This window comes from Enhydra lutris, unplaced genomic scaffold, assembly GCF_002288905.1.
Source record: "Enhydra lutris kenyoni isolate GAN:26980312 unplaced genomic scaffold, ASM228890v2 scaffoldscaffold36, whole genome shotgun sequence".
In the NCBI taxonomy this organism is placed as follows: domain Eukaryota; kingdom Metazoa; phylum Chordata; class Mammalia; order Carnivora; family Mustelidae; genus Enhydra; species Enhydra lutris.
Window position 1 is genome coordinate 1214362 of NW_019154120.1, and position 20152 is coordinate 1234513.

Below are 20152 nucleotides of genomic sequence, written 5' to 3' on the forward strand. Positions count from 1 at the left end.
CTCCCCATGGGGCCCACCACGGAGAGCCCTTCTGCTCCCCTGAGGTTGGGCCTGAAGGTGCGCATGGGATTCTCGCTCCTCAAGGTCAGGGGTACAAATTCCTGGAGGCCGTGGGGCCTCCGCGGGGCTGCCCGGACGGCTGGCTGCAGGGTGGGCCGTGCTGGGGTGGGCCTGGCTTCAACGGAGGGGCGGCGTAGCAGCGGGCAAGGTCCCGCCAACAGGCGGCTCTTGAACCGCCTCTGTGGGAGGGGACGTCCCGGGGCCTGGGGAGCGTGACTGTGGGGAGACAGGCCACGCTGCGTCCGGTCACTCCCTGACTTGGACATTCGCATGTCAGGCCCTGAGAGATGGACACCTGGAAACCAAGCGAGTGCTGCGTGGTGTGGGGACGTTGGTGACGGGCCACGGAGGGAATGGGATTTCCCCTGGGCCCCAGCCCCAGAACTGAAGCAGCCAGTCCTCCCGGGAGGGGCCTCTGGGGTCGCCTAGAGCCCATGAGTCCCACTGGTCAGGCCCTGTGAGCAGACCCCTCTCCACACCTGCGGCTTGTGGAATGCCCGGCCCCTCCCGCAGCTTCTTCCTGGCGTTTCCAGCTCCTCTGGGCGGGCTCCATGGGGCTTCAGGGCAGCAATGGTCTGGAGCCTCGAAGCGCAAAGTCACCCGCTCCCAGAGCTCACCCGGCATTCCCATGGCCCGGAGATCCCAGGGGCAGCATGGGCTGTGGGAGCTGCTGTGGTCAGGGTCTGTGGCTGTGTCACCTGCCCCGCTGGGGGCCAGGTCAGCTTGGTGCTTCCACGTGTGGTCACGGGGGCTTGGAGGGGCCCTCCAGGGCTGGTGGCGGAGGGGCTCCGGGGAGAAGGTGGCTGTGGGCAGAGGACAAGCTGCGTCCTGCCCGTGTCGGCCAGCAGGGCCGTGGCTGCGCGGGGTCAGCGGGCTCCTGAGCTGTGGAGAGCGGATGGGCACTTGTGATGTCCCTCCTGCTCCCCATCTTCTTAGCCAGACCTCTTGCGGTTTCCGTGGCCAAATTACTTGTGGGGGGCAGTGCTGGGCTGAAAACCTGGGCCACAAATTTCCTGACTAAGTCGCTCTTGTCTCGAGCCTGACCAGGACATTGTCTGGCAAAGTCTGTGGCCGGGCCTCCAAAATGCTGCCGCTTTATGGGCTCATTTCCGTTTCTGGCTATTGGTCCGGAAGCAGTGATAGGGAAGGATACGGCTCCTACAGTAGCAGCATCCCCGAGAGAGACTCATCATTTTAGTTGAATGCAGACTGAAGTCCGTCCTCCTGAGTGTTCCCAGATGCTGGATTGTCAACTCGAAAAATCTGCTGATTTTCCCCTCTGTAGCCTGGATGACATCAAGTGTAGAATCTATCGATCACAGTTGAAAATAAGATACTCAAGACTCTCTGTAACATCTGACTATTATTTACGGACATGAGCTGCTCGAGGGAGTGGCACGAACCTCCCTAATTTGCTGACGAACGGAGTGCTCTCCGCCTCTTCATATTCCCTGTCAGGTGTGGGGAAAGCCTGCGGCCCGCGCCCCAGCCTGAGGCTCTCTCAGCTGAGCCTGATGTCGGCTCCCACCGGAAATTGTTTCTTTTCAACTGGTTACATAGTATAGGCCTTCAGAAAGTATTCCTGCCGATGATCAAGCTTTCGTGTTCTGTGTTACACGGGGAAGGGGACGTACGGATAGAGAAGTTGAGCTCTCTGTGACGAGGGGTGGGCCAAGGGAGGAAGCAGGTGGAGGGCCGGTCTTGCAGCGGGGCCAGAGGGCAGGTGCACCGTGTCCCGGGAATGAGAGTCCAGGCCCGGGGGAGGGCTGACGGGGGGAGCCGGGGCTGTGTCTCCTGGTTGCGACCCAGAGGGCTCTGGCAAGTCTGGGCTTTGGCTGGATTCGGGGAGAAGGCGGCCTGATCCTGCTGGCCCACAGAAATTCAGTACATTATGTCGGGATTCTTTTTTTAAACCAAAGAGAGGATTCCTAGATTGGACCAGAAAAACTGTTTTTTATGGGTTTTATGTCCAATTGGCAAGTTGTTATGGGGAAGAACCTTCCTGTTTATGTGACACTGGCCCTGTAGACAGCTGGGAAAAGGACCACATTTCAAAGGGATAGAACGTCCCCAAGACCGTGCGTGTCTGCAGCTCCCCTGCAGCCTCTGGGATTAACCTCCGCCCATGACTCAGGCTTGCCCCTCTTTCCAGCCGGTTCCCCTCCACCCAGACCTGAGCCACCTCCTGACGGCCGAAGTCTGTGGAAAGACTCAGCACCGACCTTGAGCCCCGGCCCCCACGCCAGCAGGGCGCAGAGCTGAGGCCGCAGGTCCGGGTCGGGAGTGCGGGGGCGGGCACACAGCTCCCAGGATGCCCGTTTCCTGGCTCTGGGACCCGAGTACCCGTGCATGAAGGCACGTTTCTCCCTCTGCCCCTTTGGACGCCCCATGACCCGTTGAGCAGGTGCCGATCGTGAGCCCACAGTGAGACATTCGCCCTCTGGGCTTGGTGCCCGATGCTGCAGATGATGACCAGGACGGCCACTGGACATGGAGGGGCCCGGCCTGGCCTCCACCCTGGGCCCCAGGTAACAGGTGCACTATAGTGGCTGGTCCTGTGTGAAGGCTGACTGGCCACGTGAGTGCAGGTGTGGTCTCTCACGCATCTTCCTGCCCCTTCCTCTTGGCCTCTGGGAGCCCTGCCTCCCAGACCCAGACACCAAGAACCTGGATCCTCCTTCCTGGGACCGCTTCCCAGGACCTGCTCCTGTGAACCGGCTGGAGTCCTCGAGGCTGCTCCTGCCGCCCCTCACAGAGCCCGGCTCCTCTCAGGCCGGGCTGCTCGCCTGCTCGCCTTTCCCTCACCGCTGCTCTCTGCCGTCGGGCCCTCCAGGATGGAAACCCGACTGCTGGCCTCATGCCTGACCCTTCTTCTCCGGCCCCATTTTGAGGAACAGTGACCTCTCACACTTGAAGCGTGAATTAGGATCAGCAAAAGGTGATATTTTTACTTTAACTGTGAGGTTAATGGGGAACTATGGTTGTGGTTAATTCACGCTTATTTGGTGACGATCCCAGCAGGCAGACGCTGAGAGGTGGGTATAGTGTGGATTCACTAGCAAGCTGAATTACCTGAGAATTTTGGAAACAGAAGATCCTTGCGTGAAAGGATTGTTAAGGTGATTGCCATTAAAATATATTCTGTATTAGGAATTAATGATGTAATTGGGAGCAACTAGTTAATTTCATGTGATCATTTTCTCAGAATTTCTGGGAAAACAATGCTTTAAATCTTTTTAAATGATCAGAACACTTTAAAATATTTGAGAAACACCCAGCTGTGTGGAGATTGCTGTGAGAAATTAGGCTCGCCGGTCTCCGCCTCCCGTCACTCCTGTGCACGCGTCCTAGTCCTCCCGGAGTCTGGAGGCGTTGGTAGGAGCGAATCCCGCCCGGCTGTCGCTGTCCAACGCGGGGGTATCGGGTCAGCCCTACAAGGTCAGACATCCTTTTCACTGTGGTTACCAGCCCCCCTTGCAGTTGGACAGAAACGTCCTCATAGAATTCCTGCCTCCTTTCTTCTGTAACTTCACAGTCTTCTCTGAATTTTGTTAGAACATCGAGGGGTAGGATTTCTGCCAGACTAGATGCCCAGAGTCTTTCTTTCGGCAGTGAGGGTTGCGAAGGGTCGGCCATCGTTTCCCAGTGAGGGCTGCGAAGGGTCGGCCGTCGTTTCCCAGTGGGGGCTGCGAAGGGTCGGCCGTCGTTTCCCAGTGGGGGCTGCGAAGGGTTGGCCGTCGTTTCCCAGTGAGGGCTGCGAAGGGTTGGCCGTCGTTTCCCAGTGGGGGCTGCGAAGGGTCGGCTGTCGTTTCCCAGTGGGGGCTGCGAAGGGTCGGCCGTCGTTTCCCAGAAGGGGCCTCGACCCGGGACACTCGCCTGCTGCTCCGTCCAGGCCAGCAGCTGGCCGCAGGGATGGCTGTGGGACAGCCCTTCCCTGTCCACAACCCTGTCCACATTCCACGCTTCTGCACGCGCCAGCCCGGGCAGCAGACGGGACCCCCCCCCGGGGCATCGCTTGCCCTGTTGATCAGGACGCATGCTTGTCTACGCCGCTCTCGCATCTCTCGCATCTCTGTGGTGAGTCAGCTGCACTTCAAATTAGGACCAGATACAGGACCCGTTTCTGCACAGGGCAGGACAACTGACGATTTAGATCAGCTTTGTTTTCCCCTTTCAGTTTGGAAACGGCTCCTGAGATCATAAACTGCGTTCTAAGGCTCTGTTATTGGTGACTGAGCGCCGTGCCGGCCAGCAGAGAGCTTGGCTGACATCTCACTCATCACTTATAAACAAATCCAGCCACGAGAAATGTGCTCTTGAACACATGGAGGCCAGATATCCGAGGGGCCCCCGGGATCCTGGGCTGGGAACTCTTGCGGTGGTTCGTGCGAATGTCAGATCTGTGACAATTACAGCTGGGACGCTCTCACAGTGGGCGTGGCAAGTCCCCGCGATTCTCTGCCAGCACGCGTGTTTCATGGATGACAGAAAATTACTGTCTTGCTCTAGTGCTGATCTTCCTTCCTTAGTCATGGAGGTATGTAGTCCAGCCTCCACATCCGTCCCTTCTTCCTGACGGAAGGCACACGGCATCTGTAGACCGACCAGCTGGTTTTTAAGCTTGTCTGATGAGTGTCAATTGCAATTGAAAAAAACAATGATTAGAACTTATTAATTTGGCTCAAAACTCTTGAACCGACAGTGATAATTTGCGAAGTAAATCACGGCTCCTCAAGTTCCAGCGGTGCACTCCTCGTCCACACTTCTGTTCTCCGTGGCCGTTGTTTCACAGTCACGTTGCTTCTGGTCATCTCTTGGTGTCTAGTTGCATCAGGCATCCCGTTTCTGGGACAGTCTGCCCGTCTAAGTTTGGACCAACATCCAGACAACAAAGGTGGCTGCCCACTACTGACTTAAGGAGACCTCGACTACTCACGAACACAAGTATCCCTCTCTTTAGCCTGCCAAGTCATCCAATTTCACTGCTATAGGTAAAGTTATTACTCCAGAAGACCCTATCTAAAAACATAACTGGTAATTAGGAGGAGTGCTAAGTTAACCCACTGGTATCTATTATTATATTAGCTTGAAACAGTCTTGAAATGATGAGATGTTGTAGGTGGTTTAGCTACAGCTTTGTAATGATTGTGGTAGAATATTAAAGTTTCTGTCCATTATCTTCCTGAGATTAAAAGATACAATGTATCATTTAGAAATTGTAGAATCCACTGTAGTAGAAGGGAAGAGAGAGACCCAAAATAACCATGCATGAAGTAAATTAAGGGTTTGCTTTTTTGGGAATAAGCAGTTCAGGGCTGGTGGTGGGGGGTCCATCATATCCCAGGCTCTTTTTATCTTTCTCTTCTGCCATCCTTAATACATGCTTACTCTCCATCTTCAAAGCTACCTCCTATTACAATATGGCTGCTGATTTCTAGCCATCACTTTTACATCCCAGTTCAGAAGAGGAAGATTTAGAGAAAAGTAAAAGAGGAATGAACCCCAATTGAGCAAATTCTTTTTCTGGAAATTCTATCAATGACTGAGAAAGACATCTTATTGGAAATTCCTACCTATGTGCAAGAGAGGCTGGAAAAAAAATATAAAGTTGGGCATCTTGCCATATAGAAAAAACCAGGAAAGAAAGAGGAAATGGGTAAATGGGTATTAGCTGAGCAACCAGCATTTTCTGCCACAACAGGTGAGTACACATGAGCCAAATGAGTTTGCTTCTTCTGAGTGGGGGAGAGCATCAGTTGGAGAGCAGAGGATGGCCTGGTTCTATTGAAGTTGAAAATATGTGGACTAGCCCCCAGGTTCCTCACTGAACTGTGGAGGGAAGGCCTTATCTTCAGCTGAAACGTCAGAGCACTTCCTCTCGGTCCACGGGAGAGGAGATGAGGAGAGGTGCCTCTCGCCCTGCTGCCTTCACTTCCAGCTGAAAACCGCATCTGGACGTCGTGAGGATTAGCTTAGTGCGTGTTTGAGAGTTTGGAATTAAGCAGTACCCCATGCAATCTAGGTGCTGTGTTGTTGGTACGTGAGTCATTTCCCTCCAGTCTTGCTTCCAAATCACACCGTTCTTGAGTTCTCTCATTTGTAGCTACCACTGTCCTTCACGCATTCCCTGGGGAGGTGCGCGGCTGACGAGTGGAGAAGGGAATAGCTGCTGTCCAAGCTGCGGGGGCTGGCGGCCTTCCTCCCTCATGGGTTCTCTCCTCCTCACTCCGGATTTGATAAACAAGGTGACCTACCGTTACATGACCAGAAACTTGGGATTGTTCGTGGTTAGTGGAAACAATACACTTTCATCTAATGAAGGTTGCGAGTCTCCTGCATTTTTCATTTTAAACTAAAAATGCTTAATTTTGTTATTTTTTAAAATGGAATCTGAATGCTCTCATCTGTCCACAGCTGGCAAGCACATCCTGTTACCACCCGCCCTCCACCCCCAGCTATCTATACTGGAGAGCTGCCCTCACTGCCATGTCACTGGTCTACCCCCCAGAGCTGCCCTCACTGCCCAGCAGCAGAGGAACCCCAACACACAGATGAGGTGTGTTGTGGACTCCGAACTAGCTCCTGCTGGTGTGAAAGCCTGTAGGACCATCCGGGATGTCCCTCCTGTTTCCTGCACAAACATGCACGCTGTGATGAGGAGCTGGCAGAAGCAGGACGTGTGTACACGTGGCCACGTAGGGAGCCATGTGACAGACAAGTGCCGGAGCCTGGGGGAGGTGCCAGGGCGGGTGTGCTCCAGCTGGGGGCTTGTGGGAACTAGCAGGGAGCAGAGACTCGGGGCACCTTGGGTCCAGTGGCCTTACCCTCCTAGAATGCTGCTGGCCACATGTTTGTGGGTATGTCAGCGCGTGGCAGTCCTGTGGAGATGTTCTAACCACGAATCCATGTGGCACCAGGAGAGCACGGCACACTGGCCAAGACCATTCCAGGGGTCTGAGGACCGTAGGCTCGGGGACCGGGGCCATGATCTAGAAAACATGGGTCTGCCCTGACCCCTTCCCCAGTTAAGCAAACTTTGGTTTTCCTTCCTTCTGTCAATATATCATGCTTTATAGCACTTTCCATGATTAAAGAGGGAGAGAGAAACATCCAGAGCAAGAACCCTCTGTGTGGTCTCATAAAATATTAATGGATTCAGAAAGGAAATGTGAAATCAAAAGGCTCGGCGTGCTCGGGCTGGCTGGGCCGCTGTTTGCTGTGGGGTCCGATTTCAGCGCGGGCTGGCCACGTGGGCTCAGAGGCGGAGGGGGCCTGCGCTCGGCCGCTGCCCAGCTGGACAGGCTGTGTGGCCGTGGAGGGTCAGCAGGGAGGGTCGCGAGAAGTCACTTCTAATTTGGAAAATGCTCCCACGTCTGCTGTCCCTTTGGATTTCTGACGGGGGCAGAGTGGAGGCTGGGTGGGCACATCCCCCTCTCCCCACCGCCCCGTCTTAGGAGGAAGTGGGGCGTCGTGGGGTCACATGACCTCACAGCTCACACTTGGTGGGGCTCTGGCGGGCTTACTGCTGGCCTGCCCGACATGGTCTCCCTCGGAAGCAGCCTTTGCCCTTGTCCTCTGGGCTCCGAGCAGCTGTTCCATGTTTTCTGTGTGACGTGAGGACGTGAGGGCATGAGGGCTCACAGGTGAGCAGGGACACGCCATTCCGTGCTGACCCCAAGGACCCCTCCTTCCAAATGCCCTCGAGGCTGCCATCTGCTGGGACGCATGGGGGACACACTGCCTTCTCCGTGAACATGGCCCTCCTCCCGCCCAGGGCTCCGACGGCAGGCTCCGTACCTCTCCTCCCGCAGGAGCCCACGTTTTAAGACAGAATCTCTGAGAGTCACACGACACAAAACCACATTCCAAAGGACCCCGAAGTGACTTGTTTTAAGTTCCTGAAAGAGCGGTGCCTCCCTTTGCATGGTCGGGAGGATCGGAGAGAACCGAGAGGGAGGGCTGGCCTCCCCCGCGACGGCCCGTGAGTGTGGATTCGGACGGCGTTTGGGGGTAAGGGAGGCTGACATTTTAAGTGAAACATTTGTGGGCAAAGTGGCCGTTGGACGTGGTTATTGGACATTCTGCGAGAGCAAATTGCAGACTCGAGGTCTTTCTTCTACTTCGGGGCACAGCCAGGCCCCGTCGGCCGTGTGGTGGCGACGGCCCTTCCGCACACATTTGCAAGGAGGCGCTGACGGGAGATTGCGGGCTTAACCACTCCATCAATCAATGCCCGGCCGCCGCCCGCCCGCGATCAGTGGGAAACTCGAGCCATCCATCTTACCCTCACCCTGCTGGCCACTGGCTGCGTGTGCTTCCAGCCGGCCGGGCCTGCAGAGGGGGCCGGGCAGACAGGTCCCCATGGGCGCCCTGCAGGTTGGGGCCACTGCGACGGGCAGCACCCGGGACCCCAGCTCCCGACGGGTGCGCTGCTTTCCCGGCTGGGAGAGGCGCCTCGTGGAGAGGACGCGCTCGAGTCCCCAGTGGAACCGCGTGTGGGAGAGCAAATCCATGCTGATGCTGAGGTCGTCTTTCCGTTTGTGGACGAAGGGCCCCGTCCGTCCGCTTCCTCATTCTCATACCAGCGTCTACGTCGGAGCTCCATGTGGGCTCCTTTCCTACAACAGCAGTGAGGGGGCAGTGTGTGGGGCCCATGGAGGAGGCACCTTTCCGGGGGGCACCCTGATCCCGGGGCGGTCCGCCTCTGAGGGGTGGTCTACAGGCCGGGGCAGCCTGGGGAGCCTCCGGCCGGGGCTCCACGCCACTGCCCGCCCGGGGGCATCTCAGGCGCGAGTCTCTGAGCACAGGCGGTGAGCTGAGAAAGAAATAACTCACGATTTCAAGAAATAACTTCTGACGTCAAAGACGCCTTCCTCTTATACACATGTTCCAAGTTCTCAAACGCAGAGCGAGACTTCCCGCCACCATCACCATGGGCCGCCTTCCTGGTTCCTGGACTTGCGACGGCTCAGGGCCAGCCCTCCCTGCGCGCAGGGCTCTGCGGGCCATTTCTGTAGGATTTCGGCAGGACGTCATACCTGTCTGGGCATCAGGACAGCAGAGGGCCTGAGGGAAGGAGCACGCCAGCATGCCGTCTGTCCCCACGCTGGGCCACGCTGGGCTCTGCCCGGGTGTGGACGGGCTGGCATGGTCCCTGGAGGCACCCTGGGGAGAGCGAGGGCCTGGCCTGCGCAGGAGGTGGCCGGCTGCGTTCTGTGAAGGGACAGATACGCGTGGAGGGGCCTCTGTTCCTTCACCCGAAGGCTGAGAGACTGTATGGTGGGACTAAGCCATCATTTCTGTCTTTGGGAAAATAGTGGGGCTTAAAAAATAATTAAAACATAATTACTTCCTTTACTGGTGTCTGTGGTGTGTGAGGACACTGTGGACATGGCTGGCATGTGGTTCCCCCACACGGCAGTGGGGTCTATGTGGGCAGACGGAGCCATGCTGCTGTGTCTGCTTCTCGGGCCCCATGGGGGACTCTCTTCACCCCGGAGAATGGGCCGGTTCCTTCCAACTGAAACGAGAGCCCTTCCGGGACTTGGTTAAATTGAAGTTCCGGGGTTTTCAACGATAGAGCTGAGTAATGGCACATCAGGAAGGACTCATGGGAGCCGACTGAGCACAACAGCCCAGGGCTGGCTTTGGCGGTTGGATCAACAGCACACACCAGCCCCTTCCCCTTGGCGTGGGCTGGCGAGCAGGGGAGCCGGGGGTTCTCGGGCTGGGCGTCACACCTGAGGACTGAGGAGTCCTATCATGGGGTGAGACAGCGCTGCTTTGTCCGATTGGCATTTCCTGGGTAGCCCCTAGCGTGAGGTCCCGTGCAGGACACTGGGGAGCTGTTGCCACAAGGACCGTGGTGTAGACCGAGAGCTTTGTGCCGTGCGGGGGAGGGAGGGAGTCTGGCTGAGACACAGGGGGGCTGACCAGAGGCAAGCCCTGGCCCAGCCTCCAGAAGGAGCCGGGGGTCCAGGTGAAGAAAGGGCAGCCTCTGGCCAGCGGGGGGTGGGGAGTCGGGCTCAGGCTCGGGAGGCCGGGAAGACGGCCTGCAGGTCACCAGGAGACACTGGAGGTTTCCCAGGAAGCCAGTGGCTGAGCCCCGTGGTCTGGGGCGGGTGCGGTGACCATCTGCCAGGCAAGGCTGGGGGCGGCGAGGAGCGTGCGTCCAGGGGAGGGCAGTGTGCGGGGGGCATGCGGGAGGCTGGGCAGAGGAGGGGAAGGACGTCTCCCCAGCTGCCAGCGGTTCCTGCCGGCAGCCGCGTCTCAGCCTTGGGCGCCCGTCGACTCGGTTCCCACTACAGCCCTGTCAGTGCCGCCACCGGCAGGTGAGCAGACGCCCGATGGACAGGTGCACGGCCAGCCCACGCCTGCCTTGGCATCCCCTCCGGTCCGGCTGGCCGTGCCCACCTCCAGATGGCACCCGAGGAGCCCGGCCGAGCTCACACCGCCGTCCGCAGAAGGGCGAGGGAGCTCTGCCGCACAGTCTGAACCATGAAGCCTGGTGAGGGCAGGTTAGAGTTCAAACCAGATTGAGGTGCTTCACGCAGACAAACAGACGTTTTATGAAATTTGGCATCTTCCATGTTTTGTTAAAAATGAGAAGGTGTTTCCCGTTTCGTGACACGACTAGGTTTCTCTGGCCATGGAATAGGGTCTAGGTTGGTGTTGAGCCTATGGGCCGTGTCCTGCTAGAGGGAGCTCCTGCTGGGTCCCCTGAGCCCCTGGTCTGCAGGATGCTGGCCAACCCCGCCCCCCATGTTCTTGGAGAGGGTGTCACCCGGAGTACTCATCACCAAACGTGACCACAACGAAGCCGGGGGGAGCCTGAGGCACTGCCCCCAGACGACCTGCACAGAGAGGAAGAAGCAAGTGGGGATTCTGGCCCCAAGACCTTTGGTGCCACTGAGCTGTGACACTGTCCCCAGCCGGCCTGCGGGGTGGCCGTGATGCCCACGTGCTCATGCACACTCAGCTTTGGTGTGACCCGGGGCCAGAGGGCCTGGGACTCCTGATGGTCTTGCCGACATCCTCTCCACTCTTGTTGTGAAGGCACGTTGCTAAGTCCGTGTGTGGGCATCAGGGAGGTGTTCGGTGGAAACGGCCACGGATGCCCACGTCCCACAAATGCTGTGCGTTGGCTTGGCTTTCTAAGCCTCGCAAGCACTTGCGCGTCCCTGCAGGTGACCCCCGGTCACCTCAGTCGTTCTGCACACGTGTGAGCAGTCACCGCGGCGTTCTCGGGGACCACCCGTCCGTCCTGCTATCTGATGGGCAGGGTGCTCCGTGCGTTTTAACTGGGCCTTTAAAGAGAGACTTGCACAGAATCACAGAATGTGATGATGCGGAAACATCAATGAAAAATATTTTTATTTTACAAACATTTATTTACAAGTGTTCACTTTTAGTAGCTTTGTATGAAAGGACTAATGCCCATTTTTATGTAACAATAAAACTTGTAAAACCCTCATCCTCTGTCTCACAATCTGATAAGACCAGCGTCTCCCCCTTCAGGGCAAGGGAAGGGACACGGCAAACATCCTGGGGTGGATTTGAGATGGCAAGGTCACGAATTGTGGAAACTTCCTTCCTGAGTCAGTCAGACAATATACCGTACTTTCACGTTGACAAGTTTCACTCAAGGGTGCAGCCATGTAAATTGTTCTGGGTAGTTAGGGCATTGGAGGTTGGTTCTGGGGAGGGAGCTCAGAAGGTGCAGGTGGCAGAGCCGCGCTTCCATCTTCTGGAGAAGAAACACAGAGAAACTTCCCACAGGGAGCAGCTGAGGTCTGGACCCACACAGCACCTTCCATGGTGCTCTGGGCAAACCCCGGACTTCTCCGACTTCACTGCCATGCCCCAGGGGTCACCCCAGTGCTCCAGAGAACAGAGCAGTGGCCGGATGCCCACACGCATTAGCCACTAAAAGAGGTAATTCTCTGATCACGATTGAAAATGTTGAATTTGCACTGCTACAAACTTTCTCATTTTAACAGAGCAATTGAGTTTTTTAGTCGAGTGAATTTCAATAAAATAATGAGCTCATTTGTGAAAGACTCATTGGGCTGCATGGACCTCAGTTGCCTGAACTATAAACTCAAAAGTTTTTTTTAAACCAAAAACTTCTACTCTATTCCATTCCATTCCGTTCTATTTTATCTCTGCTAGTCAAGGCAGAGTGCTAAACAAAACTACTTAGAAGAAAGATTTTATTTATTCATTTGAGAAGGAAAGATACACAAAGAAAAACATGAATTGGGGGGGCAGAGGGAGAGGGAGAAACAGACTCCCCGCCAAGCCGCGAGCAGATGCGGGACTTGATCCGGGACCCGGAGAGCATGACCTGAGCGGAAGGCAGACGCTCAACCATCTGAGCCCCCCAGACATCCTGACGAAAATACTTGATCACACGGAAGTCTGACTTACTGACGTTGCCATAGCTTGTATAAAGTAACACATTTAATGCTTTACTATTATGCCAAAAATTATTGAAAAGCTTCACTTGGAGTGGCTGATCCAATCCCTATCAGTCTTAGAAAGGAATCTGCAAGCTGTGCTCCGACGTTCGCCAGGTAATGATCGGTAAGTAGCGCGCAGTGAGTTCAGAGCGGTCAGCCTACCGCTGCGCCTGTGTGGCCACACTGACGTTTAGGGCACACGTGACGTTTCCAAGCAGGGTCATGTTCCTGGCATTGATTTGAGCACGGCTCCCCGCTCGTGACGGTTTACAGTATGACGGTGATGTGCAAGAGGCACTGGTTCAAAGTGCTGCAACCTGTCACATGCCCCCTTGGTCTGACCTCGTGGTCCTTGGGGCAGCGGGGGCACCGGGCATGTCCGTCCCATAGGAAGGAGACAGACACTCGCAGTGCCCACGCACTCAGCAGGGACGGACCTGGACCAGGGACCCTGGCCTCCTCCTTACGTGTGCAGGGATCCCTGTAGACCACAAACACCTCCACTTCCAAATGTCTCTGATTTACTAGAAGGTGCCAGAGGCAGATCCCGTGTATTCTGGGCCGTGACCGGCACTGGTGACTGACCCAGTCCCCCAGCGCCCACAGCCTTCTTGACGGCGCTCGATCTTCCGGGCTCTGCTGCTTCATTTTCCTCCTGGTTATTACGGCGTCCGGTAGGGTGTGGTCATGAAGAGCAAAAATGCCCTTTCTCGAATGACTTAACACAAAGTCTTGGATCTCCTGGGAAAAGCACCCGTGAATATGCTTGAAGCTCTCTGAAGGCAAAGTGTTGTCTGTGAGTTCGAGATGGCGGCATCATCCGTACCAGCGTCAGTGAATTTACGGCTCGGATTGGCACAGCGCTAACCGGTCCTGACAGGGAGGCCCCGTTGGTTGAGCACACGTGGGTGATTTATTGGCCCGACGGGGTTCTCCCAGGTCACGGGGGGCTGTGGTCGTTCCTTCTCACATAAACACGGACAGGGCAGAACCCATGCTCCAGAAGACACCTGATTAATAAAATGTCACTTCGACGGCCGAGACCGTGTCAAGGCTACTGTCTCCACGCTCACGAGTGTCTTAGTCCCTTGTCCAGAGCTCTGCAATTTTGATTTTTATGTGATAGTTTCAGGAAAGCCCAGGATCAGTCTGCAGAGGCCGGCTTCCTGCAGCTGGGAGCGCGAGCGGACATGAGCCCCGAGCCCCTCCGCAGCACCCCAGGAACCCCACTGCACACAGACGTGAGTCCTGAGGGTGGGCGCAGTCCTCCGCTTGGCGACGAGGTGCCCAGGCTGCCTCCGTGTCATAGTCATGCTGCTTCTTCGTCCTCTGCTGCCCACCCGCCCCGTGCCCATGGCCTCGGCCCCGAGCCTAAGTGTTGCCCACCTGCTCACCACAGTGTCTGAGCAGCCGGCAGCCCTGCCCCCAGCCCGCCTTTGCGGCCAGCATCTGAGTGTGCTTCTGATCTGGATGAAAATCCAGCAGCGGTGACGTGCTGTGTCCCCTCCACGAGGCCCTTCTTCCCCCGGCCCCCACCCTCTGAGGCTCTGCGCACAGCGACTTACTCCAGTCCTTGGAGGAAGGGTCGTGCACGCTGCTGACTCCAGCTGCCTTCCCACCCTTGCCGACGGGCACGTCCAGCTCTGACTTTCAGAAGCCCTTCCGCCGCTCCCCCATCTCTCGTCCTTCCGCAGCCCGCCGTCATCTTGGTTCCAGTTCTGCGTCTCATTCAATCCACGGGGAAGGCCGTGCTGTGTGGCAATCTGGAGCCAGCACCCAGGGCGGTGTCTGTCCCTCTGGCCCTGGAATCTCCTGGCCGTGGCTTGAGGACCACGTGGGCACGGAGGGAACTTTGCTGTCATCCCCAGGGACACACTCCAGTTCTCTCTGCCGCTCTGTTTCCTCACGTCGGCCCGTCTGTCCGTTCCGGACCGCGGGCTGTGGTGGCGCCGGCTTTCCCTGAAACACGCTTGGGATGACCATCGTCCGGCTGGGCCCCCCGCGCTCCCACGGCTGCAGCTGGGGGGGGTCCAGGTTCCAAGCCTGTGCTACTGAGGCCACGCCTCCCTGTGCCCCAAGCCACCTGGACCACCTTGTGGCAGTCACGGGGAGCACATCCCAGGGTCGAAAATAAGGGGGTGGGGCTTCCTGGAGGAAGCGCGTCTACATGCGGTTTACGCATCCTTGCCGGCCGGCTGCGGGCGTCTTGAGGCTCTTGTCAGTGAGCTTCCAGGAGAGGGCCGAGGCTCCCAGGGTTCACGTGTGGGGCTGGCCTCCCTGCGGACGGGCCCCCCGATGGAGCCCGCCAGGGGAAGGACACAGACTGGCTTCCTGACGGCCCCATGAATGAGCAATCCCTGAGGGACGGCTTGGTCCCCTGGGTGAGGCCAGAGTCACCGTCCGTGGTGTGCATCTCCCTGCCCCGCGTCAGGGCATCGGCCATCACGTCTGTGCCCATGTTAGCCTTTGTGGGAGTAGTTATGCCACGGAAACAGGCAAACACGACAAATCAGGTTGTGTGAGTGTGTTTCTGGAGACCTTGCTTTTTAAAATTTTTTTATTTAAATCCAATTAATTAACATATAACGTAACACTGGTTTCAGAGCTATAATTCAGGGATTCATCAGGTGCCCGTAACACCGAGTGCTCATCACATCCCGTGTCCTCCCTAAGGCCCGTCCCCCAGCCACTCCATCCCCCCACGCCCCTCCCTTCCAGCAGCCCTCGGTTGGTTCCCCGGAGTTAAGGGTCTCCTATGGTTTGTCTCCCTCTCAGTTTTCATCTTATTTTATTTTTCCTTCCCTTTGCCTATGATCCTCTGTTTTGTTTCTTAAATTCCACAAATTCTTAAATTTGTTTCTTAAATTATCTTGTGATGATCGTCTTTCTCTGACTGGCGTATCCACTTGGCAAAGCAGCCTCTAGTTCCATCCATGTCACCGCGAGTGGTAAGCTTTCATTTTTGATGGCTGTGTAGTATTCCCGTGTGTGTGTGTGTGTGTGTGTGTGTGTGTGTGTGTATGCATGCCAGATCTTCTTTATCCATTCGTCTGTTGATGGGCATCTTGCTTGTGGGAGGAGAGTGAAGACACAGTGTCCGAGTGAGCAGCAGCTCAGCACGTCTGTGGGCCCTTTCATAGTTTGCCTGTTGTGGACATTGCTGCTATAAACACTGGGGTGCAGGTGCCCCTTCGGATCCCTACATCTGTATCGTTGGGGTAAATACCCAGTAGCGTGATTGCTGGGTTGTAGGGAAGCTCTGTTTTCAGCTTTTGAGCATCCTCCATGCTCTTTTTCTGGAGGACTTGGGTCCAAAGGGTCTGACCTGGAGTGGCCAGGCCCCTAATAATCAGTCAGCAAGCACAACTGCTGAGCTCTGGGTGAGGGGACCGGACTGGCGCAGGCTCCCAGGGGCCCTCCCTTGGGCTCGCCGCAGGCTACACACGTCCAGCGCTGCGGGCCGCGGTTTTCCTTGGAATACTGTTTCTCAAAAAGTCCTTTCCCACAGAAATAGCCGCAGAGCTGGGCGGTCAGGACGGGGCACAGTCGGCCGCTTGTCGAACCTCAGAGTCTACCTGAGCCAGGTTCAGCTCAGGTCCCAGGTGAAGACACCGGGCTTCGGGCGCGGGGAGGCTCAGTGACCGGGTTGGCTCTAACTCGAGTCTCCTTGGGCGCCGCGGGGGCCAGCCCGACTGTCCACAGGAGTCGAGGACCCTGTTTCCCCCCTTCTGTGCTCACTGACTGCTTGGTCACTGACTTCCCGGAATATTCCCTTCTTTTCACAACATTATCCTACGTCATATTTCAGAAAAACAACTTAAATGACAAACAAGGTGACGTTTGAAAAAAATGAGCACTTTTGACATTGTTTGGGCTCATGATGGCTTCGTTTTCACCGGTACTTGCAGCCAACAGTGTGACTGCGAATTTTAACAGTTAAATTTACAGTTTTCAGTAGTTTATTTGACGCTTAGCTACATCAATGTGACAAGTCTACTGTAAAGTAACTGAACGCTGCATTTATATTCGAAAATGCTCTTTGTCACTGCTACATTGACTCATTTCAACTGTTATTTATTGTCAAAAACATTTGCTTTTTAAATTTCAGAGCGAGAACATAGCAGCTTCTGTAACTTTGAAATTAGTCCCTCAAACTATTTGGAATACAGGGAAACATTGTATTTTAAACAGCTCCTATTAAAAAGTGGGGAACTCACGTATTATACTTACGCCAAAACCATTAAAGTGACCAGTGGTGGGAGTGAAGCTTTGCCACAAGTGGTCGCACTCCTGGACACTGGGCTTCGACTCACGCACTCCCGGGAACATCCTCCTCTATTCTGGACTATTCCGTGAAAGTGCAGTCTTTGTTTTTCTTGTGGTTAAGTAGATTCACCTTCAGAGGGGAAGATTAATTATAAAAATTAGCATTATTGATCATGAAAGTCAAAATTGAACACCACCGTGTCATTGGGAAAACAGTCCCACTCGATTCCCGGTGATGACATACTACTTGTTCATGCAGGAAGTAATTTGGAAAATTTTAGAAAAGGTGTACTTGAAGTGTGTTCCCCAAAACTCAGGATCGTACCACCTTTGGTTATATAACCTGCCATGTGTTTCTGATACTTATGTCATATATGCTCCCTTCTCAAGAACTCGTGGCGGTGGGGGCACCGCCATCTCGGGCCCCTCCCCTCTCTCAAGGCCTGGGCTGGGCTCCGACGCACATGTAGGAAGGGGAGAGCAGACACGGGCTTGCAGAGTGTGGCACGTGGGCGAGCATGTTCCTCCCCATCGTTCCCAGCCGTGGGAAGGACCGATCCACCAGGAGCCAGACAGGACAGTGGAAAACAGCGACGGACGTTTCAAACCTTTCTCTAAGAAGAGGGGTTTTTTAGGAAAAGCCAGTGTTTCGTTGCTGTTGCTTGTGGGAGGAGAGTGAAGACACAGTGTCCGAGTGAGCAGCGGCTCAGCACGTCTGTGATCTGTGACTCGGGTGTGCGTAGCTCATGTGGGCGTGAACGTTTCTGAGCAGGACGTGGGGTTTGGAGCACATGTTCTGAGGGTGTGTCCCCGATTGGATCCAGGTTCACCCCACAAGCAAACCAGCTGCCAGCCGCTGGGTGCCTTGCCTCGTGGGCCCGCGCTGTGTAGATGCAGGTACTGGGTGTTCGTGTGTGACGGCCGCTTTCCAGCACCCTGTTTCCCGGACTCCGCTCAGAGAGCCTCACGTCTTCCCGTAGAGCCTCCGAGACCCTCCCAGGCGATGCCCCGAGGGTCCCTGGGTCTGCGGTTCCCGATGGCTGAGCTCTCTCCTGGGACAGGGGCGTGGCCTGGGCCCTCCCCGCTGTGAGCTCTGCACAGAGCATTGGCTCAGCCTCGGCCCTGGGGATGGGGCTCGACATGATTTTGCTGACACAGCTCTGAGCAGACTGCTAGGTGTTGGTGCCTGTTCCTCGTAACCTCATGAAAGCTGTGACAGGACTGGACCCACGTTGTCCCCATTCTTTATGTCCCCAAACACGAACACGATAACCTCTACCAAGCTACTGGGAATCAAAGCAAACTCTCTCCCTTTTGGGCCATTTATCAGTCTGTTTCAGGAAAAAACAAAACAAAACAAAACAACAACAAAAAAAACACGCCCACGTTTCCCCAACACAGTCCCTCCCTTTCACCTGTGTCGCTGGACCCCCTGCCATTTGCACGTCTCCTTCTGGCTACAGCATTTGGTCACCGGCACCGTGCTTGGCCGTGCAAAATCTACACATAAACTCAAACTCAATTTGTGGATCTGTACTTGAAAAAGATCGGATCATTATAAACTTTTAAATGGAAGCGAAAACAAAGCAACTCACTAAATATTTCAATTGGCCCACCTGTTCCAATCACCCACCACAATGGGGTTGCCTTTCAGGCTGTTCTTCCTCTAGTTTTCGTGTCATTGTTTCGATTTAACAATGGATGCAAGTTAATAAAATCCAATTAAAGACAAGGGGAAGCAGTTTGTAATGGTTCAGATAGAATATCTGCTCATGAATAATTAGCATAAAGAATATAAATGTTCAGTAAAGAATTTCAAGACGCATCTGCAGCACCGATGTGCTCGTGGGAGCCCACAGCCACTCCTAGCCGAGCTGCGGGCCACTGTCTGATCGCAGCCCCAGACAACACGTTCAAATACGTCCACGGAGAGGCTTACATAAAAACATTACTCTGCGTTTGCATTTCGGCTCACCGTCCTTGCGAGGACGGTTCAAAAAACCGAGTCACTAACTGGTTGTTTGAGCGAACACTGAGTCCCTGCCACGTCCCTCCTCCGACTAGGTCGGCATCCTCCATCGAACACCTGGTTGGTGACCAGCCAATTAGTCCAACAATTGAACCAGTTGTAGGGTGTAGACATAGCCCAAGAATCCCCTGGAAGAATAAGCCTTCGGAATCCAGATAATGTCAAACAGACCCGTACACACGGCTCCTTTGAGGAAATGCTTCCCCCAAACGCTTACAGAACTAATTGACCAATTAAAAAATATTCAGGAAGAGTGAGTTCTTGATCGGAAACTTTCTGACAAGGCTGCCTTGCGCTCTTTTGTTTAATAGGCTTCCAAACATATGTTCCACACACATGGGCGAAACCATCGGGGTCCCCTCAAATGTTCTTCCTGCAGATGTCGGTTTGCATTCATGCTTCGGCGGAGGAGAGGACGACGTCGGCAGCGCGCACGTCCCCCTCGCAGCGAGTCCTGCAGAGTCACGGAACCAGAAGAGGCAGTATCGGCAGACACATGGTTTTTCGAAATGCTCCATAATGCTCGAACTCTCTTCCCCGGAGGCCACCCCGGGTAGGGGCTTGTCTGTGAACATGGCCTCCAGGGGCTTCGCTCTCTCCGCCCAAGGCAAGTGTCCTCCACAGGAGGGTCACCTTCCTGGCAGACAGTTTCCATCCTCTCCAAGTCGTCAGATACCAGCTGGGCTCTTCCACCCGAATCGAGCGGGTGGTCTGGGGCCTGGAGCCCAGCACCCACTGACGGCAGTGGCTCCCCCAGGCCTGGGGCAGGAACGGCCCTGGACGGCCCCAGAAGGGCCCTTGCTTTCTCGCCCTGCGGTTGTGGCCCGGAGTGCACACCCTGGCTGACGGCGGTGGGATGTTCGGGCACACACCTGTCATGGACGCCGGTCCTGCCGGCTTCGTGCACGAAGGGAGGGGCGTAGGAACACACTGCACCGGTTTCCGATGCTCCCAGCTAACGGCTCTGCCCCGAATGCCAGCGCCCGCGTGAGTTAGATGCAAAACCCGAAATGCTGATCTCATTCCTCTGCACAAAAGTTTGGTCACCCAATCACCATCCTGGCCAAGGAGACTGGTGTCCCTAGAGCTTCCACTTCTGGGTGAGCAAACCGGGACCCCTGCGTCCGCAGCACAGCCGCCTTGGTGTGGGGTGTGGACAGAGCTTGGCTCGTGGTGCAGCTGCTGGGGACGCAGCTCTGGGCCGCAGGCCTGTTTTCCAGGGAGCAGGCAGGCTTTGGGGTGTGGCAGGTCCCCCACTGCTCAAGCCTCCGCCGGGCCAGGTGTGGGGCGCATCCCACACTCGCATCTGGTGCGTGTCTCCCACAGGGTGACCACG